The 19,014-nt window shown below is 34.3% G+C and overlaps 2 long non-coding RNA genes across 2 annotated transcripts in view; one reads left to right on the forward strand and one right to left on the reverse strand.

Moving 5' to 3' along the window:
• The window catches only part of LOC134810171 (uncharacterized), a 110,811-nt gene that overhangs the window by 83,665 nt on the left and 8,132 nt on the right, over positions 1-19,014 (forward strand). The window contains exon 3 of the long non-coding RNA XR_010157578.1: positions 9,630-9,726. This is a non-coding gene — a long non-coding RNA (uncharacterized LOC134810171). The remainder of the gene's footprint in view (positions 1-9,629; positions 9,727-19,014) is intronic.
• The window catches only part of LOC104006740 (uncharacterized), a 90,961-nt gene that overhangs the window by 35,959 nt on the left and 35,988 nt on the right, over positions 1-19,014 (reverse strand). The gene's annotated exons all lie outside the window — the stretch shown is intronic.

A 19,014-nucleotide genomic window follows, 5' to 3' on the forward strand; every position in this document is an offset into this window, starting at 1 on the left:
TACTGAAAAATTAAAGAGATTGAAACAGCACAATGAAGTAGTAGAAAGAATAAGCAAACTTGAAGACAGATCATCCATTTCAAATTATCCAGTCAGAAAAACAAAAAGAATAAAAATTAGTGAAAAAAATACTTTGGGATTTATGGGACATCCTAAAGCAAACTGATATACACATTATATGAGAGTCCAAAGGGAACAACAGAAAAAGATAAAGGGGTAGAAAATTTATTTACACAAACTAGAAAACCTAGGTGAGATGGATAAATTCTTGGACATATACACCCTCTCAAGACTGAACCAGGAAGAAATTGATTCCCAAACAGACCAATAATGAGCTCCAAAATTAAATCAGTAATAAATAGTTTACACATAAAAAAGGCCGAGGAGCAGATGGATACACAGCCAAATCCAGCAGTACATCAAAGAGCTATTCCACCATAAACAGATAGGCTTCATCCCTGGGACGCACATTTATTGATTTGAGTATGTTGAACAATTCAACAAATGTGATTCATCACATAAACAGAACTAAAGACAAAAACCACATGATTATCTCAATAGATGTTAAAAAGTCTTTTGATAAAGTTCAACATCCCTTCTTGTTAAAAACTCTCAGTAAACTAGGTATTGAAGGAACATACCTCAAAATAATAAGAGCCATCTATGGCAAACCCATAGCCAACATTATACTGAATGCGCAAAAGCTGGAAGCAGTCCCCTTGAAATCTGGCACAAGACAAGATTACCCTCTCTCACCACTCCTCTTTAACATAGTATTGGAAGTCCTAGCCAGAACAATCAGGAAAGAGAAGGAAATAAGAGACATCCAAATAGGAAGAGAGGAAGTCAAACTGTCCCTCTTTGCAGATGACATGATTCTATATCTAGAAAACCTCACAGTCTAGGACAAAAAGCTCCTTAAGCTGATAAACAACTGCAGGAAAGTTTCAGTATCCAAAATCAATGTACAAAACTCACTAACACTCCTACACACAAACAACAGCCGAGTTGAGATCCAAATCAGGAAGGCAATTCCATTCACAATTTCCACACACATACACACACAAAAAACTCTAGGAATACAGCCAACCAGGGAGATGAAAGATCTCTACAATGAGAATTACAAAACACTGCTCAAAAAAATCAAGACACAAACAAATGGAAAAACATCCCAAGCTCATGGATAGGAAGACTCAATATCATTAATGTGTCCATACTGTCCAAAACAATTTACAGATTCAGTACTATTTCTTTTTTTAATTAATTATTTTTTAAATTATACTTTAAGTTCTGGGATACATGTGCAGAACGTGCAGGTTTGTTACATAGGTATACACGTGCCATGATGGTTTCCTGCACCCATCAACCCGTCATCTACATTAGGTATTTCTACTAATGCTATCCCTCACCTAGCCCTCCCCTCCCCCAACAGGCTCCAGTGTGTGATGCTCCCCTCTCTGAGTCCATGTGTTCTCATTGTTCAACTCCCACTTATGAGTGAGAACATGTGGTGTTTAGTTTTCTGTTCCTGTGTTAGTTTGCTGAGAATGATAGTTTCCAGCTTCATCCATGTCCCTGCAATGAACATGAACTCATCCATTTTTATGGCTGCATAGTATTCCATGGTGTATATGTGCCACATTTTCTTTATCCAGTCTATCACTGATGGGCATTTGGGTTGTTTCCAAGTCTTTGCTATTGTGAATAGTGCCACAATAAACATACGTGTGCATGTGTCTTTATAGTAGAATGATTTATAATCCTTTGGGTATATACCCAGTAATAGGATTGCTGGGTTAAATGGCATTTCTGGTTCTAGATCCTTGAGGAATTGCCACACTGTCTTCCAAAATGGTTGAATTAATTTACACTCCCACCAACAGTGTAAAAGCATTTCTATTTCTACACATCTTCTCCAGCATCTGTTGTTTCCTGACTCATTGCCATTCTAATTCACATGAGATGGTATCTCATTGTGGTTTTGACTTGCATTCCTCTAATGAGCAGTTTCAATCCAAAGAAGACTTTACCAATATATGTTATAATCAAACTCAAAGTAAAAGATGAAATTATGAAAACAGCAAGAGAATAGAGGCTTATGATGCACAAGGGAACCTCCATAAGACTATCAGTATATTTCTCAACAGAAACCTTACATGCCAGGGAGAAGAGGATGATACATTTAAAGTACTGAAAGAAAGAAACTGTCAACCAAGAATACAATACTTTACCTGGCAAAGTTGTCCTCCAAACATGAAGGAAAGATAGAGACTTTCCTGGAGAAACAAAAGCTAAGGGAAATTATCACCATTAGGCCTGCCTTACAAGAAATAATAAAGGGAATTCTTCAAGCTCCAATGAAAAATTAACATGAAAACATATAAAAGTATAAAATTCACTGGTAAAGATAAGCATATAGTCAAATTCAAAGTTGTTACCAATTAAAATAGCCTGTTATAATCATATAAACTATGAGATAAACATACATTAGATACACAAAAAATAAGGAGAAAAATTTAAAGTATACCACTGTAGAAAATCATGAAAGGAAAACAACAAGAGAGGAAAAAAGAAACAAAAGATTTACAAAACAACCAGAAAACAATTATCAAAATGGCAATAGTAAGTTCTTACCTATCCATAGTTTTCTTAAATTTAAATAGATTAAGTTCTCCAATTAAAAGACACAGAGTGAATGAATGGATATAAAAAGAAAATCCAACGATAAGCTGCCTGCAAATGACTCACTTTACTAGTAAGAACACACGAAGACCAAAATTGAAAAGATGGAAGAAGATATTCCGTGCAAATGGAAATCAAAAGAGAGCAGGGACAGGCATACTCACATCAGACAAAATGGACATTTAAGTCAAAAACTGTAAAAATGGACGAAGGTCATTTTATAATAAAGTGATCAATTCCTCAGGAGGTTACCACAATTGTAAGTATATATGCATCAAACATAAAGCATGAAAATATATAACAGATCTGAAAGGAGAAATAGACAATAATAAAATAATAGTAGGATACTTTAATATTCTACTTTCTGTTATTATTATTAATATGAGTTTCATTGAGAAATCATTGTATACTTTGTGGGGTAAAATGTAATTAATTTCTTGATAGATGTATACAATGTGGAATGCTTAAATCAAGCTAGTTAACATATTCTTCACCTTGCTTACTCATCATTTTTATGGTGAGACATTTGAAATTTACTGTCTTAGTTATTTTGAAATGTACAATTATTATGTGCTATAGTCACTGCTATACATTAGATCTCAAAAATTGTTCTGTCTGAAACTCTGTACCCTTAGATCAGCAATTCCTCATTTCCTCCCTCCCACCCCACCCCATCCACAGCCTATGGTAACCATCATTCTGCTTTCTACTTCTGTGATTTCAACTTTTTTAGATTCCACATTAAAGTAAGATCATACAGTATTGGTTTTTCTGCAGCTGGCTTATTTCACTTAGACTATTGTCTTCTGGGTTTCTCCATATTGTTTTAAATGACAGAACTTCATTCTTTTTTAAAGGCTGAGTAGTATTCCATTATATATATATGTATATCTGGTATGTGCATATAGGTACATATGTGTATATATGGATATACTTTGTGTGGATATATGTGTGCACATATGTGTACATATACACACTCATATACATATGTGTCCATGTGTGTATAGATGTACATATATACACATATATACACTCACCAGATATATACCGAAGTGCATATATGTGTATGTATATGTATATATGTACATATATGTATATGTATACATATGTATATATACATATACACACACCAAAAAGCTAAATGTCCTTGGACAAATTGGTAAAGAAAATATGGTTTTCTTCATTCATGTGTCCATGAACATTTAGCACGGGTATATGTGTGTGTGTGTGTGTGTATATATATATATATATATATACACACACACACGTACATTTTATTTATTCATTTTTCCATGGACATCTAGTTTTGTTCTATATCTTGGTTAATGTGAATAATGCTGCAAGAACCCTGGGAAGGCAGAAACCTCTTTGATATATTGACTTCAGATTTCTTTAATATATACTCAAAAGTGAGATTACTGGCCCATAGTTCTATTTTTAGTTTTTTGAGAGACCTACATACCATTTTCTATAATGGCTGCAACAACTTTACATTCCTACCATCAATGTACAAAAATTCCCCTTTCTCTGCATCCTTACCAAAAGTTATCATTACTCTTTTTGATAAAAGCCATTCTAATAGTTGTGAGGTCATATCTTATTATGGTTTTAATTTGCATTTTTCTGTGGATTAGTAATGCTGAGCACTTTTTCATGTACATGTTGGCCATTTGTATGCCTTCTTTTGAGAAATGTCTCTCCAGGTTCTGCTTATTTTTAAACAGGGTTATTTGTTTTCTTGCTATTTAGTTCTTTGAGTTCCTTATATATTTTGAATTTTAAAGCCTTATCAGATGTATGGTTTGCAAATATTTTCTTCCATTGTGTTTGTTGTCTCTTCACATTGTTGCTTCCTTTGCTCTTCAGAAGCTTTTTAGTTTGATGCTGTCCCAGTTGTGTGTGTGTGTGTGTGCGTGCATGCACGTGTGTATGTGTGTGTTTGTCTTTTGCTTTTGTTGCTTGTGCTTTAGGGGTGCTTTCCAAAAACTCATTTCCAAAACCATTGTCTTAGAACTTTCCCCTTATGTTTTCTTCTAGTAGTTTTATAGTTTCAGATCTTATATTTAAGACTTTAATTCATTTTGAGTTGATTTTTATATGGTGCTAGAAAATGATCCAATTTCATTCTTCTGCATGTAGATTTGCAATTTTCTCAACACCATTGAGGAGACTGTGCTTTCTGCATTGTGTGTTCTTGACACCGTTGTCAAAAATCCATTGACCATAGATGGATGGGTTTATTTTTGGGCTCTTATTTTGTTTCATTGGGTAATGTGTCTGTTTTATGACAGTGTCATGCTATTGTGATTATAGTCACTTTATAATATGTTCTAAAATCAGGGAGTGTGATATCTCCAGCTTAGTTTTTATTTTTTTGTTTTGTTCTTTGTTCAACATTGTTTTGTGTATTCAGAATCATTTGTGGTCCTATATAAATTTAGGAATTGATTTTTCCATTTATGTGAAAAATATATGAGAATTTTGATGGAAATTGCATTGAATCTGTGGATTTTTTGGGTAATATGGACATTTCAGCAATATAAATTCTTACTATTCTTGATCATGTTATATCTTTATTTGTATTCATTTCAATTTCTGTCATAGCTCTTCCATAATTTTCAGTATAGAGGACTTTTATCTCCTTGGTTACATTTACTTCTAAGTATTTAAATTTTTGTTGCTACATCTGATCTTCAACAAACTTGATGAAAACAAGCAATGGGGAAAGGACTCCCTATTTGATAAGCAGTGCTGGGAGAACTGGCTAGCCATAGGCAGAAAATTGAAACTGGACCCCTTCCATATACCTTATATAAAAATTAACTCAAGATGGATTAAAGAGCTAAATGTAAAACCCAAAATTGTAAAAACCCCAGAAGAAAATCTAGGCAATACCATTCAGGACATAGTTATGGGCAAAGATTTTATGATTAAATTGCCAAAATCATTTGCAACAAAAGCAAAAATTGAAAAATGGGATCTTATTAAACTAAAGAGCTTCTGCACAGCGAAAGAAACTATCATCAGAATGATCACACAACCTACAGAATGGGAGAACATTTTTGCCATCTATCCATGTGACAAAGGTCTAATATTCAGCATCTACAAGGTACTCACACAAATTTACAAGAAAAAGAAAAACCCATTAAAAAATGGACAAAGGACATGAACAGACACTTCTCAAAAGAAGACATTTATATGGCCAACAAACATATGAAGGAAAGCTCAACATCACTGATTATTAGAGAAATGCAAATCAAAACCACACTGAGATACTATCTCACACCAGTCAGCATGGCGATTATTAAAAAGTCAAGAAGCAGCCAGGTGCAGTGGCTTACGTCTGTAATCCCAGCACTTTGGGAGCCCAAGGCAGGTGGATTGACTGAGGCCAGGAGTTTGAAACCAGCCTGGCCAACATGGTGAAACCCTGTCTCTACTAAAAACAAAAAAATTAGCTGGGCGTGGTGGTGCATGCTTGTAGTCCCAACTACTTCAGAGGCTGAGGCAAGAGAATTGCTTAAATCCAGGAGGTGGAGGTTGCAGTGAGCTGAAATCCCACCACTGCACTCCAGCCTGGGCAACAGAGTGAGACTCTATCTAGAAAAGAAAAAAAAAAAAGTCAAGAAACACTAGATGCTGGCAAAGCTGTGGAGAAATAGGAACTCTTTTACACTATTGGTGGGAATGTAAATTAGTTCAACCATTGTGGAAGACCGTGTGGTGATTCCTCAAAGATCTAGAACCAGAAATACCATTTGGCCCAGCAATTTCATTACTGGGTATATACACAAAGGAATAAAAATCATTCTATTATAAAGATACATGTTCATTGCAGCATATCCACAATAGCAAAGACATGAAATCAACCCAAATGCTCATCAATGATAGACTGGATAAAGAAAATATGGTACATATACACTGTGGAATACTATGCAGCCACAGAAAGAAATGTGATCATGTCCTTTGCAGGGAAATGGATAAAGCTGGAAGCCATTTTCCTCAGCAAACTAACACAGGAACAGAGAACCAAATATTGCATCTTCTCATTTATAAGTGGGAGCTGAACAATGAGAATACATGGACACAGGGAGGGGAACAACACACACTGGGGCCTGTTGGGGGAAGGAAGGGGGTAGAGCATTAGGGAAAAGAGCTAATGCATGCTGGACTTAATACCTAGGTGATGGGTTGATAGGTGCAGCAAACCAACATGGTACACATTTACCAATGTAACAAACCTGCACATCCTGTACACATGTACCCCAGAACTGAAAATAAATAAAATAATAATTTTTTGTTGCTATTGTAAATTAGATTTTTTCCCTTAATTTCCTTTCAAATAGCTCATTTTTAGTATATATAGAAAAACTACTGATTTTTATATGTTTATTTTGTATCCTGCAACTTTATTGTATTTTTATCAGTTCTAACAGTTTTTTTGTGGAGTCTGTAGGATTTTCTCTATATAAAATCATGTTGTCAGCAAATAGAAATAATTTCATTTCTTCCTTTTCTATTTGGATGCCTTTTATTTGCTTTCTTTTCTAATTGCTCTGGCTAGGACTTCAAGTACCCTTTTGAAGAGAAGCAGTGACAGTGGTATTCTTGGCTTGGTGCTGATCTTATAGGAAAAGCTTTCAAATTTTCATTGAAAATGATGACTACAATGGGTTTGCCATTTATGTCCTTTATTGTATTGAAGTACATTCCCTCTTTACTAAATCTATTGAGAATTTTTACCATGAAAGGGTGATAAAATTTGTCAAATGCTTTTTCTGCATCTATTGAAATTTTTTAATTATGTAATTATTATGTAATTTTTGTTTTTCATTTTGTTAATGAGGTATATCACACATATGGACTTGTATATATTGAACTGTCCTTGCATCCCAGGAATAAATCCCACTTGATCGTGATGAATGATTCTTTTATAGGTCGTTGACTTCAATTTGCTAATGTCTTATTTTATTTAAGATTTTTGTATTTATGTTCATCAAGAATATTGGCTTATAATTTTTGTTTCTTTTTATGACCTTGTCTGGCTTTGCCATCAGGCTAAGGTTGGCCTCATGAAATAAGTTTGGGAGTTATTCCTTTTGAGATCCAGAAAGATTCGTGATATAATTTTAAACCTTTTAAATTTGTTAAGATTTTTGTGTGTGTGTGGTGTAGCATATGATCAATCTGCAGAATGTTTCATGTCCATTTGAGAAGAATATGTATTCTACTGCTGTTGGATAAAAAGATTTGTTTATGATTGTTTAGTTCATTTGTTGTAAAATTCATGCAAGTTTAATGTTTTTTTATTGAGTTTTCTGTCTAGATGATATTTCCATTGTTAAAAGTAGAATTTTGAGGTCCCTCTACTGTTATAGTATTGTAATCCCTCTCTTCAGATTATTTAATAGTAGCTTTATATATTTAGGTGCTGTGATGTTGGGTCCATATATACTTATAATTGTTACATCCTCTTGGTGAATTATTCCCTTTATCATATTTAGTGACCTTCTTTGTCTCTTTTTAAAATTTTGACTTAAGGTGAGTTTTGTCTGATATAAGTGTACCTATCCTTGCTCTTTTATGGTTTCCATTTGCATGGAATATCTTTTTCTATCCCTTTACTTTCGGTCTTTGTGCATCCTTACTAGAAAATTGAGTCTCTTTTTAGGCAACATATGATTAGATCTTGTTTTTTACTCCATTCAGCCACTCTGTATTTTTATTAGATAATTTAACCCATTTAAATATAAAGTAATTATTAAAGGTGAGGACTTGCTACTGCCAGTTGGTAATATGCTTCTGATTGTTTTGTAGTTTCTTTTCCTTCCTTCCTTCCTTCTTGCATTCCTTTCTTTTCCCTTCCTTTCTTCCTTTCCTTTCCTTTCCCTTCCTTCCTTTCTTTCCTTCCTTCCCTCCCTCCTTCTTTCTTCTTCCTTCTTCCTTCTCTTTCTTTTTCTTTTTCCTTCCTTCCTTCTTCCTTTCCTTTCCTTTTCTTTCTTTTCTTTCCTTTCTTTCTCTCTCTCTCTCTTTCTTTCGTTCTTTCTTCTCTCATCCTTCTTTCTTCAGGGTCTCTGTGTCGTCCAGGCTGGAGTCCACTGGTGTGATCTCAGCTCACTGCAACCTCTACCTCCGGGTTCAAGCAATCCTCCTGCCTTAGCCGCTCAAGTACCTGGGATTACAGGTGTGCACCTCCACACCCGGCTAATTTTTGTATTTTTGGTAGAGATGGGGTTTTGCCATGTTGCTCAGGCGGGTGTCGAGCTCCTGGGCTCAAGTGATCTGCCCGCCTTGGTGTCCCAAAGTGCTGGGATTATAGGCATGAGCCACTGCACCCGGCTGAAGTCTTTTCTTTCTTTCTTCCTCTCTTGCTTTCTTCCTTTGTGGTGTGATGATTTTCTGTGGCCGTATGCCTTGAATCCTGTCTTTATATATTTTGTGAAATTGCTATAGGCTTTTGGTTTGTGGTTATAATGAGGCTTATATTAAATATCTTAACCTTACAACAGGCTGCTTAAGCTGATAAAAACTTCATTTTAATAATGTACAAAATTTCTACACTTTCCTTTTCTCCCTCCCACCATTCGTGATTTTGATATCAAAATTTATCTTTTTTTAATTTTTATATTTTAAAAATTTATTGTAGTTATTTTTAAATAGTTTTATCTTTTAACCCTCCTAGTAGGGATAGAATTGCTTTACACACCACTCTCACAGTACAAGAGATTCTGCATATGACTATGTATTACTTGTACCATTGAGAATTTTACTTTCATATGTTTTATGTTATTAATTAGCAGACTTTCACTTCAGCTTAAATAACTTCCTTTAGCAATTTCTGTAATGCAGTCCTAGAGGTGATACACTACCTTAGCTTTTGTTTCTCTGAGAAAGTTTTTTTCCCCTCATTTCTGATTGATGATTTTTTTTTTTTTTTTTTTTTTTAGCTTTAGCACATTGAATGTGTCATACTACTCTCTCCTGGACTGCAGAGTTTTTGCTGACAAATCTGCTGACAGCCATGTTGGAACTCTCTTGATTGTGGTATGTCTTTTATCTCTTGCTGCTTTCAGTATTCATTCTTTGCCTGATTTTTCATAATTTAATATGACATGTCTTCATAAACTTCTCTTTGGGTTAGATTTGATTGGTAATCTCTGAGTTTTCTGTAACCAAGTGGTGTCATCTTTCCCAAAATTTGGAAAATTGATAGCCATTATTTTCTTATATGTGTTTTTCAGGACTCTGTCTTTCTCATTTTCCTCAGGAATTGCTATTACGAAGGTTAATTCACTTGACAGTGTTCCATAATTCGCATTGATCTTCTTTACTTAGTCTCTTGTTTTCGTTGTTTCTGCTTCTATGATTGAATAATTTCAAATGTATTTTAGAGCTCACTGATTCTTCCTTATTCTTAATCATGTCTCCTGTTGAAACTTTCTATGGAATTTTTCAGCTCAGTTATTATCTCTAAGATTTCAAATTTTTAATTGTTTTGTTTCTTTGTCAAACTTACCATTTTGTTCATAAGTTGCTTTGTATATTTTATTTAATTTTTGTCCATATTTTCTTGGATTTCCCTTGGATTTTGAATTAATTGTTAGTCTTTTCATAGATCTCCATTTTTATAGAGTTGATTATTAGAACTTTATTCATTTCTTTTGATAGTGTCACATTTCCCTGATTTTTCATAATCCTTATGTCCTTACATAATGCTTGCACATTTGAGAAGATGGCCACCTCTTTCATCATTTGCAGGTGTTCTTTGGAATTTACAGACCTTTACCCTTTAGTCAAGCCTGGGATTTTGGATGGGCTAACTGGTAGCAACCCTGTACAGGCAGACCTTGGTGTTAGGTTCTCTAGTTGGGCTGGGTTACTTCTTGTGCTCTGAGATCAACTGGTATTGTTGGCTGTGCTCCGTGTTCTAGTGATACCACTGGCTGGACTATGCCATCACACAGCTGCTGGCTAGGTCCTGTAAATATTTCTGATTGGGCAGGGATGAATATTGTCTCCATGGCTGGGCAATATTGTCTGGAATCTGAAGTTGAGAAATGCTGTGTGCAGGGCACTGAGGCTGGGTAACATCTCTGGGATTGCTGTTTGGCCCACACTGGGTGGGTAGGGCCAGAGGTTATGTTCCACAGATACGCATGGACTTGGGCTTGCCTCTCAGTGTAAAGTGGGCTTAAGCAGAGTACCAAGAATATGTAGAGTTGCCACTCAACAGCCATGAGTGGGTGGGACCGGATGTTCCCTCCATGAATAACCACTGACCTGCTGTTGCCTTCTGGCCTGGATATGGCTTAACAAGAGCACCGGGGCTATGTGAGGGAGTTGATTAGGGACTCAAGTCTGGCAAACCTATGGAACATGCTTTCTGCCACATGATTCTGTGAGCTAGTCTCTACGTTTTGGTGCCTCTGTCATCTAGAATACAGACCAACAGCCAAGATCTGTACTTTGGTTGCTGTGAGCCCCACCCTTGCTTTTTGTTTCTAATTGACCTCAGGTGATCTATTCCTGCTGGTAATGTCAATGTTTCCTATAGGGCAAGACAGAAATAAGCCCCTTGCAAAGGGTCCCAGAAAGGTGGTGAGCTGAATGTCCACCTTCAACTCACTTCTTCCACTGTAAAAACCATGGATTTTGTCACATCCTCTGTGTGTAGTGCTGTCCTGGGTTATGGGAAGGGTGACATCGCCCAAGAGAACCATTCTTCTTATCTTTTGAATGCAGCATTTTTCAGTTCTAGTTTCCCAGGGGATATCTCAGCCTCACTCCTGAGTTTGGGATATTCACAAAGGTATTTTTGCCTGAGAATATTTGTTAGTTGGATTTCTGTGTGTGGGTGTGTGTGTATAGCACAGGTGTGGGCTGGAGTTGGGGGAGTAGTTTAGCTGAAGAATTCCTGTTCCACCATTTTGCTAACATCATTTCTACCAATATCCCACTTTCAACAGTGGATAGATCATTCAGAATTAAATTAATAAAAAATTGGATGTGACCTTCACATTAAACCAAATGGACCTAAAAATTTATAGAACATTTTATCCAACTGCAGCAGATACACATTTTTCTCAATCACACATGGTACATTCTCTAGGATACATTATGTGTTAGGCCACAAACAAGTTTGAATACATTTCTAAGAATATTGAAATCACGTCAAGTATATTTTCCAATCACAATGCTATAAAACTAGAAATGAATAATATAAAATATTTGAAAATTCACAAACACATGGGAATTAAACAACACACTCATGAACAACCAATAGGTCAAAGAAGGCCTCAGAAGGAAACTTAAAAATATCTACAGACAATGAAAATGGAAACATAACATACCAAAACTTATGGAATGAAGCAAAAGCAGTTCTAAGAGGAAAGTTTATAGCAACAAATGCCTACATTAATAAAAAAGAAAGACTTTAAATAAAAAGCCTAACATTACACTACAGGGAATCAGAAAAAGGAGAAAAAACTAAAACCAAAATTAGAAGGAGGAAGGAAAAAAACAAAGAAATAAATGAACAGAGCAGAAATAAATGAAAATGAGACTAGAAAAGTATTAAAAAAGATTAACAAAACTGGGTTTGCTCCTGAAAAGATAAAATTGAGAAACTCTTAGCTAGAATAGGAAAAAGAGAGAAGATTCAAATAAATAAGATTAGAAATGAAAGATGATACACTACTAGTCAAGACAATCCTAAGCAAAAGAACAAAGTTGGAGGCATCATGCTACCCAACCTCAAACTATACTACAAGGCTACAGTAACCAAAACAGCATGGTACTCATAAAAACACAGACACATAGAAAAATGGAATAAAATAGAGAACTCAGAAATAAGACCACACATCTACAACTATCTTATCTTCAGCAAACCTGACAAAAACAAGCAATGGGGAAAGGGTTCCCTATCTGATAAGTGGTGCTGGGAGAACTGGCTAGCCATATGCAGGAAATTGAAACTGGACCCCTTTCTTACATTTTTTTACATTTAAGTCTTTTTTACATTTAAGTCTTTAATCAAAGACTTAAATGTAAAACCCAAAACTATAAAAACTCTAGAAGAAAATCTAGGCAATACCATTTAGGACATAATCAGGAGCAGAGATTTTATGACAAAAACATGAAAAGCAATTGCAACAAAAGCAAAAATTGAAAAATGGGATCTAATTAAACTAAAGAGCTTCTGCACAGCAAAAGAAACTATCATCAGAGTGAACAGACATGGGAGAATGAAAGAAAAGTTTTGCAATCTATCCATTTAACAAAGGTCTAATATCCAGAATCTACAAGGAACTTAAACAAATTTACAAGAAAAAACCAACCCCATTAAAAAGTGGGCAAAGGACATGAACAGACACTTCTCAAAAGAAGACATTTATGTGGCCAAATAACATGAAAAAAAAAAGCTCAACATCAGTGATTATTAGAGAAATGCAAATCAAATCCACAATGAGATACCATCTCATGCCAGTCAGAATGGTGATTATTAAAACGTCAAGAAACAACAGATGCTGGCAAGGCTGTGAAGAAATAGGAACTCCTTTACACTGTTTATGGGAATGCAAATTAGTTCAACCATTGTGGAAGACAGTGTGGCGATTCCTCAAAGATCTAGAACCAGAAATACCATTTGGCCCAGCAATCCCATTACTGGGTATATAAGCAAAGGAATATAAACCATTCCACATGCATGACTATGTTCATTGCAGCACTATTCACAATAGCAAAAACATGGAATTAACCCAAATGCCCATCAATGATAGACAGGATAAAGAAAATGTGGTACATACACACCATGGAATACTATACATCCATAAAAAGAAATGAGAGCATGTCCTTTTCAGGGACATGGATGGAGCTGGAAGCCATCATCCACAGCAAACTAACACAGGAACAGAGAACCAAACACTGTTTGTTCTCACTTATAAGTGGGAGCTGAACAGTGAGAATACATGGACACAGGGAGGGGAACAACACATACTGGGGCCTGTTGGGAGGTGAAGGCAGGGAGAGGGAGAGTGTCAGGATAAAAAGTTAATGCATGCTGAGCTTAACACCTAAGTGATGGGTTGACTGGTGCAGCAAACCACCATGGCACACGTTTACCTATGTAACAAACCTGCATGTCCTGCACATGTATTCCAGAACTTAAAATATTTTTAAAGAAAACAAGATGACACTTATAACTGATACTACAGAAATACAAAGGATTATTAGAAACTACTCTGAACAATTGTATACCAACAAACTGGATAATCTAGAAAAAAATGACACATTCCTGCATACATACAGTCTACCATGACTGAATCATTATGAAATAGAAAATCTGAACAAACCAATGATAAGTAAGAAGATTGAATCAGTAATAAAAAGTCTTTCATCAAAGAAAAGCACAGGACAGGATGGCTTTGCTGCTGAATTCTACCAAACATTTAAGGAATAACTAATACCAATTATTCTCAAACTTCCCAAAAATTGAAGTGAAAGTAATACTCCCGAACTTAATTTGTAAGGCCAGCATTACCCTGATAGCAAAGCCAGACGAGGTCATAATATGAAATAAAAATTACAAGCCAGCATTCTTGATAAACATATATGTAAAAATGCTAAATAAAATATTAACAAACTGAAATCAACAACCCATAAAAGAATCATTCACCATGATCAAGTGAGATTTATTCCTGAAATGCAAGAAAGATTCAACATATGCAAATTAACAAATTTCATACACTACATTAACAACATTAAGGATAAAAATCATGTGACTATCTCAATAGATGCAGGAAAGGCGTTTGCCAAAATTCAACATTCTTCATGATAAAAAACACTCAACAAATTAGATCTGCAAGGAATGTACCTCAGTACAATAAAGGCTGTATATGACAAGACCAGAGGTAACATTACCATTCATGGTGAAAAGCTGAAAGCTTTTCCCTTACCATCAGTACATAGGTAAAAATGCCCACTTTCACCCCTTTATTTTTCCAATAGGGTACTAGAAGTCCCAGCCAGAGAAATAAGGCAAAAGAAAGAAAGAAAAGGCTTCCAAATAGGAAAGGAAGAGGTAAAATTGTCTCTGTTTGCAGATGGCATATTATATATATATAGAAAACCCTAAGTACTCTATCAAAGAAGTATTGGAACTAATAAATTAATTCAGGATAGAAAATTAATATATAAAAATTACTAGTGTTTCTCTACACTAACAACAAACTACACAATCACATTTACAACAGCATCCAAAATAGTAAAATCCTTAGGAAGAAATTTAACCAAGGAGGTGAAAATTCTACACACTGAAAACTATAAAACATTGATGAAAAAATAAAAAATACACATAAATGGAAAGACATTTCATGTTTATAGACTGAGAGAATCAATATTGTCAAAATGTTCATACTGCCCAAGGCAATGCACAGATTCAGTGAAATTCCTATCAATGGAATTTTATTATAGTTTTATACAATCTATATATATACATATATGTATATACACACATATACGTATATGCATATATATGTATATACGTATATGTATATATGTATATGTGTATATAGATTGTATATATAATATACATTATAAATATATAGATTGTATATATACACATATACATATATACACATACAAATCCCAGGAGACATTATTTTATTATAGTTTTATACAATCTATATATACATATGTGTATATACACATATATGTATATACACATATACATATGTATATACACATATACATATATGTATACATAGATTGTATAAAACTATAATAAAATAATGTCTCCTGGGATTTAAAATGCACATTGAATTAAAATACAAAAAATAAGCACAGAAGTCAGAAGATAGATAAGAGAAAATAAACTGTTCTAAAATTCTTACCTTGTATGAAAAAACCAAAGTTTTCACATAAATAAAAAAAATCCTGAAAATTTTATGGAACCACAAAAATACCAAATAGCTAAAGCAATGTTGAAGAAGAAGAACAAAGCTGCAGGCATCACACTTGGTAAGTTAACAGAAGAGGAAAATGGGCTAAGAGAAAATGAGGTAATCTTGATAAGTTAATATAGGAGAAAAATGGGCTAGATAACAGTAAAATGATATAAACTCAAATATATGTATCAATGATTATATTAAAAGTAAATAGCATATTTAAATTAAAAGACAAAGGAAATGACTGCATAAAAATAACAATGATAGGTTGCTTATAAGAAACTGTGGGAGCCATAGACTATTGGTCCCCTAAAGGTTCACTGAAAAATCCCTGACATGAGGTTGACTGATTAACAGGAGAAAAGGCATACGAATTTATTTAATGTGTTTACATGGGAGTCTTCAGAATGAAGACTCAACCCAAAAATAAGATACAGAAGCTTATATACCATCCTGAGGCCACTGAAAAAAATGTGGACTCAGAGCATGGACCCAAACAGGTTATGTGGGTAAATCAGGTTTACTGGAAAGACAGATCATGAGAGGGAGAAAGGAAGAGGTTTGGCTAGCAAAGGTGAACTTGTTATGTAGATGAAGCCTCCCTCATAGAGAATAGATGGTAAATGTTTCTTTTCAGATTTTTGAAAGTGTCAGACTCTCGATCTCTCCTAGATCCAAGAGAGGCATAGAAATGGATGGCATGGCTGCATTAATGAAGATTCTCTAGGGGTACAAATTTCCCCTACCTCAGTCTGCTAGCCTCGAGGCAGCCATTTCAAATATATATCAAAAGATACATTTTGGGGTAAAATAGTTTTTATTACCTTTAATACATACTTTAAGTATAGTGGCATAAAGATTGAAAGTAAAAGAACAGAAAAAACATGCCATACAAAACACTAAATGTTATATAGTTATGCTAATATTAGATAAATTAGAAGTTAAAGCAGTAGATATAGAGATAAAAATTTAATCATTTAATAATGAATTTAAAACAAAGAAATGAGATTCTAAATTTATATTTACCCAATAATACAGCCTCCAAATATATAAAGAAAATCTCTTAGAGAAATCAAAGAAGCAGGCAAATAGGAGAAGATTTTACTGACAACTCCCAGTTACTGATAAAATTAACAGGCCAAAATTAGTAAAGATATAGATGATACAGATGATTAGGCAACGTGATTAATATACTTGACTTCATTTAAACATATAGAATACTGTGCAGTGGAACTGCAAAATACATATTCTTTTCAATTGTACATGGAACATTACTAAAAACAGATTATATACCAGACCATAAAGTGATTCTGAACAAATTCTATAGTATTAGAGCCATACATAGTATGTTTTCTGTGCCAAGTAAAATTAAAGTGTAACAGAGCCTATATTTTAAAAATCTTAAGGTGTTTGCTCTACTTATTTTCCTTCTCTTTGTCCTTTTCTTCTTCCATGCATGATTGCTTGCACTTAGTCATTTCCATAGAGAGAGAGTAGTCACTAATAATTGATTAACTTTACATCCTGACCCTTGGGAGTTGCCCACTTGATTAATGAACTTGTTTTTCAGGGAACAGTAATTCTTAGGTCATGCTGACCTCCTTGATGGCATTCAGAAGTTTGATTAGCTGAGGGATGCAAGCAGCTTTGATCACTGGGGACCTCACTTCCTGCATATTTACCTTATTCATAAAAGTCACCAGTTATGTTCAAAGCCATGTTGGATTTGAGAGTCTGCCTCTCCTCATGCTTTGGCCAAATCAAATAAACCTTTCTCTGCTCTTAAACAGTGATATATCAGTGTTTGGCTTACTGTGAAAATCGTACTCAAAACTAGCTTTTGGGGTTTTACAACAAATGTAGAAATAAAAGGGGACAACTATAATATCTCAAAATATTTAGACACTAAGCAACATACAAATAAATAATGGATTCAAAGAAGACATCATGATGATAATTTTAAAAGATTTTGGAAATTGGAAGTAGCATGAGAAAAAGGATTCATTACATGTCAGAGATGCTTAATAAAATTAACAGCAGATTTCTCATCAGAAACCATGGAGACTAGAAGAAAATGGGATGACATATTCAAAGCTCTGAGAGACAAAAACCGTGTCAATCAAGAACACCGTATCTGGCAAAATAATTCTTTTAAAATAGAGAAATTAAGACATTGCCAGATAAACAAACATGAAGAGAGTTTGCCACTAGCAGACCTGCCCTCTAGGAAACATTGAAAAGAGTCCTTCAGGCTGAAGAGAAAGAACACGAGACAGTAACTTGAATACACGTAAAGAAAATAAAGAACACTAGTAGAGATATTGACATAGGTAAACATAAATGACAGTAAAACGTATTTTCTGTTCGTAACCCTTTTTTTTCTTGTATCTGATTTAAAAGACAACTGCATAAATCAAAAATTGTAAGTCTAAGTTGATGGACACACAATGTAAAAAGATGAAATTTGTGAAAATAACAGCATGAAAGAGACAGGAAATAGAACTTTATAGAAGCAAAGCTTTTGTATACTATTGAAATTAGGTTGGTGTTAATCCAAAATACATTGTTATGAATGAAGTTGTCATGGTAATCCCCAGGGCACCACTAAGAAAACACTACTTAAAAATGACCCAGGAAATAAAAGTTAAACTTTTTCTACTTTAATGGATACTATCAAGCAAGTGAAAATGGTAAAACTGGAAGAAAGTATTTGCAAATCATATATCTGATAAAGGTCAAATATCCTGAATATATACAGAATTCTTACAACTCAATAATAAAAATAAATTTAAACGAGATTTTAACAATGAGCAAAAGGCGTGAGTAGACATTTCTATAAAAATATACAAATGGTGGATAAGCTTATGAAAAGGTGTTCAATATCATTGGACATTAGGAAAATGCAAATTCAACCCAAAATGCAATGCCAATTTATACTTACTAAGATGGTTATAATTTAAACAAATGAACAAATGTTGGGGACCCTGAAAATATGTTAGAACTCTCATACATTGCCTGTGGACATGTAAAATCATACAGCCACTGTGGAAAACATTTTTTTGCAGTTTCTCAGAAAGTTAAATGTAGAATGACCATAAGATTCAGGAATTATACTCCTCAGTATGTACCATCAGGATTGAAAACACAGATTTGCACAAAAATATGTACACTTGGTACATAGCTGGATTACTTATAACAGCCAAAATGTAGAAACAACCCAAGTGTGTAACAACTGATGACTGGAGAAACAAAATGCTTAGTCATACAATGAAATGTTATTCAGCACAAAAAAGGAAAGAAGTACTGATATATGGCTGAACCTTGACAGCATTATGCTAAGTGAAAGAAACCAGACACGTAAGACTACGTGTTGTATATTCCATTTATA

The sequence above is a fragment of the Pan troglodytes genome, chromosome 5 (genome assembly GCF_028858775.2).
Source record: "Pan troglodytes isolate AG18354 chromosome 5, NHGRI_mPanTro3-v2.0_pri, whole genome shotgun sequence".
Taxonomy (NCBI): domain Eukaryota; kingdom Metazoa; phylum Chordata; class Mammalia; order Primates; family Hominidae; genus Pan; species Pan troglodytes.